This window comes from Marmota marmota, unplaced genomic scaffold (genome assembly GCF_001458135.2).
Source record: "Marmota marmota marmota unplaced genomic scaffold, marMar, whole genome shotgun sequence".
NCBI classification, from domain to species: Eukaryota; Metazoa; Chordata; class Mammalia; order Rodentia; family Sciuridae; genus Marmota; species Marmota marmota.
The window spans coordinates 29,159,612-29,166,697 of record NW_025999842.1 but is presented as its reverse complement, the minus strand read 5'-3'; the positions used below and the strand labels follow the sequence as shown (position 1 = coordinate 29,166,697).

Genomic DNA, 7,086 nt, shown 5'->3' with positions numbered 1-7,086 from the left:
CTAAAGAATAATCCTAAAGCCAAGGAAGCTGTTAATAGGGAAAATTTACCCTGCCTCCCTTTTGATGGGGAAGGTGAGGTGGAGGGAATTGGGGACTCATGAATAGTAGCTAAAAGTAAACCAAAAGCAAAAGACTTAACCATGACAAAAGAGCAAGACTTTGGGGAAGGGAGATGCCACTGGGAAGCAGCTCTTAGGTTTCATCAAAAGGTTTAAAATATATATATATATATTGAAGTGGTAGCTTCGGCAGCACATATACTAAAATTGGAACAATCAGAGAAGATTAGCATGGCCCTGCACAAGGATGACATGCAAATTCGTGAAGCACTTCATATTTTTGCAATGAAAGTTTTTAAAATAAAAACAATTGAAGATAACCACAATTCCCTTTTTTTTAGGAAGGGAACACTTAATCATTTTTAAGAGTTAAAATACATATTCAGATTCTTAAAAATCTTATAGGCATAAACCCAATTATGCACATATAAACAATACTTATATATATTGAAATATTTTAAGAACGTGGGATTATTTTTTTCTATGAGTTAATATGCATTTTCTATGAATCTTTATAGAAAACTTTGAAATATTTTCTATATTTCAAAAAACTCTGAAACCATGTTTTAGAGATTTAAAAAAGTCTATTGAAGACCACACTGATGCTGGGTTAGACTCACTAGCTAAGGGGTGGGAAAGAAGAAAAGAAACACATGTGTATGTGTCTGTGCGGGCATATGTACAGGCAGAGAAATAGAGACTTACTTTTGATTACTTTCATTTATCTTTCCAGAATAGATTTCCCACCTCACTCCCAAGGCCCCTCTTCCTCTCTTCTCATGCCCCAAGTGCCCTTCCTAACCACCTCAAACTTGGCGCTGTTCTGCAGCCGCCTGGCACCACTGTGTCTACCATTTCTATCTCCTCTGAGCAGAAGCAAATGCTTCACCTCATCCCATCAACAACTCACCAGTCCTCTTCCTTTTCTCCAAGGGCTTATAGTATCCCATCAGTAATCTAGTTATCAAAAAGGTTTATCACTAAGAATTTACTACCTTTAGGATCTTTTACAGAAGGTATTAAAGACCAGAAAAGCTAAATGAAAAGAATGATAACTAACAGGTGATTTTTGGCATTTTGAAAAAGTGTGGAGCCAAGATTTACTGATGCCTCTCAGCTCATGCCCAAGAGCTGAGATTGTGGATTGACTTTATGGCTTGGGGTGTCTTGTCTTTTCCTACTGAGCCCATAAGTGACATCTCAACAAATGCAGCTCTGGAGGAAGAACCATTGTGTTTAATCCAGCTGTGGTGGCCAGCTGAGCTTTCCTAGTCCCTCTGCTGCAAGTTCTATGACACTGAAGAACCTTGTATTTTTCTTTGGTAAAACTCATATTATTCTGGATGTGGCCTTTTGAAATGTTTGGATAAATCATGGCAGGCAGTCCTTTACCCATTGTGAGGTCTAGTCCTTCTAGAAATAGAGTAAAATAATAAAAGATTAGGAAATAAGAATAGGGTCTGACACAGAGCCATCCCTAAGATGGTTTAAAGTTAAAATACTTCAGTTTCTCAAAAAGTTAAAGAATATATATATATTCTTTAACATATATATATATATAATACTTGTAGATTTATATAATATATTCTAGCATGAGCTACCTTTTAGACATATTTTATGTGCTTCTGTAATTTATCAACAAGATTTATTAGACTTCTGACATCACTACTTGATTCATCCCCGTATTTTCAGCAGGAAATAATTTGTATTTGCAAAGAAAATGTGCAGTCTCTGGAGTTCTTTCAAAATGCTCTATTTTTAATACCTAAAAATAATGCTATCAAAGTCCTTTTTTATCAATAGCAGTACCAACTGTCTTAAGGTAATATGTGACTTTAATTTGATGTTTGTTAGCTAAGCTAAAAGGTAAAAGTACTAAACTCACTGTTTCTTTACTGGAATCCTGCTGACCTCCACCAAAATAGAAACTGTTCAAAATACTATGGAATATAAAATTTTCCTGGTATGGTATTTTAGAAAAAAGCCATTCTAGTTAAATGCCAAAACACAAGAAGATATGATATCTAAACGATGAAGCTTTTAAATAAAATATTCTCAACCTCCCAATTTAAATGCTTCAACAAATCAACAAACATTAATTAACATTTATGTGACAGGCATTTCATATAAAGAGAAAGCACATAGCATAAATATTCAACAAATATTTGTATAGCTCCATGGTGCAATAAAAGAAAACAATGTGATGAACAAGACCCATTCAGCCAGTATCTATTCAGATGTTACCCAGGTCCTCAATGATATCAGTTTTCTCTAAACCCCAAGATATCACAGATCTGCCTTTCATTAAGATGATATTCACATGAGCTTTGTGACTCCTTTATCTGAAGGAATTCATGTTTACATGTCACCTCTATAAAATCTTAATTTAGTATACACATTTATTAAAAAAAGAAAAGATATGACATAAATGTGGAATATATATCCTATACAGTGGCTTATCGCTGCCTGTACCTCTTGCCAGGAGCCTGCATGAAAAAGACGACCAACAGCTTCTCACTGTTGGCTTGAGTTCAGCAGAAACTGGATCCCATGCCAGTGTGCACTGTGATAATGAAGGGGTACAAAAGGGAGGTTTATGGCTCCCTGATGGGCAGTGGAAACCTAAAGACGACTGTTGGAGCTCCTGACGTCTGCTGTTTAGTGTGTGACTTACCTACTAGGATCCTTGCCACACATGGATACCATTTTTTAGGACTTGAGACACTGGAGAGAAACTTCATAGTAGAAGAAGGGAAAATAGCAGTGAAAAAGAGCTAATGCTTTTTTAAACCCACATCTTAATAAATTAAAATTAGTTACAAATTTGTCTGCAAAACCTGAAGTAATATGAAACAGTTCAGTTATTAGGTAAAACCATTATGGCCAACACTCATATGGCACTGGCTATGCTTCACATGTATTATGTCATTTCATCTTCAACCTCCTATAGGGTAGGTACTGACTTAATAGAATCCAAGGACAGCAGGTAAAATAAATATCATGAGGTTGCCTAAATAGCTATTGGTAGAGTTAGCATTTGGTAAAAATTTCCTGAATAGGACCTCATTAACTCAGGAAATAAAAGGAACAATTGACAAATGGGATCTCATCAACTTACAAAGCTTCTGCCCTGAAAAGGAAACAACAGTGAAGAGATGACCTACAAAATGGGGAAATATTTGTCAGCTATTTGCCTGACAGAGGATTAACATCCTGAATATATAAACAACTTCATAAATTTATTCTCCTTATTCTTTCAATGAAAGAACAAGTAATACAATATAAAAATACAACAAAAGAACAAATAATACAATTAAAAATGAGCAAGTGATATGTACAGATACTTCTCAAAAGTAGAGGAACAAATGACCAGTGAATATATGAAAAGTTCTTCAACATCTTTCATTGTCAGAGAAATAGACATCAAAACCATATTGAGATTCCATCTCACCCTGGTCAGAATGGCTACTATCAACAAAACAAAAAATAACAAATGCTGGCAAGGATGTGGGGAGAAAGGAACCCTTCTATGCTGTTAGTGAGGTTAAACGAGTACAGCCCACTATGGAAATCAGTATGGAGGGTCCTCAAAACACTGAAAAATATATACCAGTCCCAGGTAATGAAGTCAGCATAAGTAAGATACCTGCACACCTGTGTTTGTTGTGGTACTATGCACAATAGCCATGTTGTGGAACCAGCTTAGGTGCCTGTCAGCAGATGAATGGATAAAGAAAATAGGGCATACATATGCAATATTATTCAGCCTTGAAAAAGAACAAAATCATGTCATATAAGAAAATGGATGGAACTGGAAGTCATCGTGTTACCCCATGTTAAACAAAATAGGCCAGACACAGAAAGATGAGTATCACATCTTCTGTCTCATGTGTGGAAACTGTTAAAAATAAATAAATAAAAATAAAATAAAGGCCAGACCTGAAAGTAGAGGAGGGACTATTAGGGAAAAAGAAGGCGGTGGGGGTGGGGGTGCAAGAGAGTGGTAGGGAGGTTGGATGTGATCAAAATACCATATATGTACATATGGGAATTTCACAGTCAAACTCATTAACTTGCACAATTAATATGATTTGTTAATGATTTTTTAAAATTGAGTTAGCATTTGAACCCAAGTGGCTGGACTCCAGTGCCCATGCTCCTCACCTCTGAACCCACACTGGTTCTGATACAATGTGAATACTCTCAGTGTCCACTGCCTGGAGGGGGTTAAGCAGTGAGTATCCTCTTTAGCTGGGCCTCTGCTAAGCCAGCTGGATTGGAATTGGTAACCGCCTCATTGAGTTCCTGGCTCTGGTCTGAGTGGCCGGGGCCATGATAACAGATCAGCTGTTTCAGTTACTGTCAACTGACCAGGGAGTGGAGAATTGTCTCTTCAGAAGAGCCATGTGTCTCTATTAAGGTTTTGGATGTAGTAATGGAGTTTTCTCCCCTCTTCTACAAAACATTAAATGTTACAGAGTCCCAATAAAGGAAGACCCATTATAGACCACAGAAAAATCCCACCAAAAGAGACTTAGGAATTATGGAACTGAATTATTCAACCTCTCTTGCTGGCTTTTAAAATAACTGAATGGTTGGCTAGAAGATAACTATGCACTTCATACCCTAATAGGCCTAACATGCTGTCAGTAAGCAATAGTCTGTGTTCAGGCAAGAAAAGCTTTGAAATCAAGAGATCCCAATAGCAAATTTAACCTTGTGATTAACCAAACATTGTGTGACTTGAGGAACTACCAGTTTGTCTAAAGAAATTAACCCAGGGCCCATTAATTTCATTCTTGGAAGTTTTTGTTTTTGTTTTTGTTTTTTTTTTTTTTTCCTTTTCTTTTGGGGCTTTATTTCTTCTGAGGGTTTTTTTTTTTTTTTTAAATGTAGCTTCCCTCCAGGAGAGGGCACACAGCTTTTGCCTCCATGAGCCCACACCTGATACTGTCCATCCCCAGGAGGAGTTGGATGATGGGCAGCCCCATGGAGGAATGGCCCTGGGATCTGTCAGAAGGGTGAAACAGAAAAGCTGTGGAGAAGGGCTGAAGACAAACTAATGCCTCACAGATTTTCCCAGGCCTGGCACCTCCGAAATTTGATGAGTACAGTATTCAACCTAGAAAAAAATAAGGCTTTTGAAAGCCCTTTACAAAGAATGTTTTGTTTGACAACGATCCTGCCGTTCTGGTGACTTGAGCTTGAAGTTTTGATTCTAAGACATTGAGAGTTGTTCGTTCCTTTCTCCATTCCCTGAACCCAGTCACTTATCAAGTCGCATCATGTTTCTCTTTTCATTATTTCTTCTATTTGTCCCTTTCCTTTTAGATTCGACTTTTAACATCATGGCCCAGACCCCTGTCATGTGCCTAAGGTACTATGTGAAAGGTAGTTCAGGGTGACCGTGGATCATAAATTGCTTTGAGATGTACAATTTCAAAATGAGGTGAGGAAGTCCCTGAGTGGCCTATAATCCGCAGTGTTCCGCCTTCACTGTAAATGAAGGCCCACTTCCCAGTGACAGGAGCATTCAAGAAAACAGTGCAGAACACAGTAGCAGAGTGGGGTCAGGAGGGAAGGAGAGTAGGACTTGAAGAGCTCTACCCTCAGATATAGATAAGAAGTGAGCATGAGCCCCTAGATACCACTGATTAGGATCTCAGAGATAGCAATATGAGGACTTCTGAGGTTCTGGATCCTCGGGACCTTTATTGTTGCCCTCTTAATTCTCCTTAAAAATACTTCAAAGAAGAAGGTCCTGCATGCTCAGGTGCAGGGATAAAAGAAGGAGAAAGAGCAAGTCACTGAACAGTGTCCAAAAGGTCGCCATCTGGGGTACTCCTGGTGCACAATGTTTGCTCGTATGTGCATAAACCATCTCCACAAGGATACCTCCTTGCAGGAGGCTGAGAGATGGGGAAGTAGGGAGACTAATTTTTTGTTGTATGCTTTTTGAATCTTGTAACGTGAAAATCTTTTTAAAATTAATTTAGAAGGGCTGGGATGGTGGCTCAGTAGTAGAGCACTTGCTCGCATATGTGGGGTACTGGGTTTGATCCTCAGCACCACATAAATAAAAAAAAAATAAAGGTATTATGTCCATCTACAACTAAAAATTTTTTAAATTAATTTAATAAAAACAGGGAGAGAACAATATAAAGACACATACTCCTCCACAAACTCTTTTATGTGGAGTGACAACTTCAAAAAAAGAAAGGTAAGCCTGGAGCGGAGGCATATGCCTGTAATCCCAGCGGCTCAGGAGACTGAAGCAGGTGAATCACCAGTTCAAAGCCAGCCTCAGCAACTTAGTGAGACCCTGAGCAACTCAGCGATACCCTGTCTCTAAATAAAATATTAAAAAGGCTGGGGATATGCCCAGTAGTAAAGAACTCCTGGGTTCAATCCTCGGTACAAAAAAAGTGAGTGCCTGGGGGACTTACAGAAAGAAGGAATAAGATGCATGGGGTACCTACAACTGAGGACCCTGCAATGGGAATTTAGGCAGAAAGCAGACCAGGATATTTTCAGAAAGTAATTCAAGAATCTCTCCATCTAATTATGATATAGCAATCTAACCAGCATTCCTGAAACATAATATCATGTTCCCACTCAAAACACATTCAAAGGGTGGTTTTTGAACTTCCAGTGGTTCCAATGGTGGGTGAGTCCCAAAATGTCCTTCAGATGATTCTAATATGTAGCCAGTGTTGAGAACTTTGCTCTAATCTAAAGGTGACTTTAGATTCAAGAGTCTGTGTAGATGGTGTGATGGAGAGCATTGAGTGTTAGCATGTGGAGAAGATGCAGGTACTTCAAGTTCAGACTCCACCTTCTGCAGACCCATCTTTCAGTGTGTTTGTGGGGAAAGTCCCTGTAGGAAATGATAATGTGAAGAAATGAACCTCACATTGAAAACCAAATAATTTCCTTGTGAAACCCAGACAGGATTCTGAATCTGAATTACAAATAAAATTTTAGTTTTTTTTTAAAAAGGACACAGAGTGAAGCTTAAGTCTATCA

The 7,086-nt window shown here is 38.2% G+C and overlaps 1 non-coding gene across 1 annotated transcript; it reads left to right on the top strand.

The window, feature by feature from the left end:
* The first annotated feature begins 237 nt into the window (after positions 1 to 237).
* LOC125616011 lies at positions 238 to 342 on the top strand. Its single transcript, XR_007346604.1, has one exon. It is a non-coding gene; the product is annotated as a U6 spliceosomal RNA (small nuclear RNA).
* Positions 343 to 7,086: the final 6,744 nt, after the last annotated feature.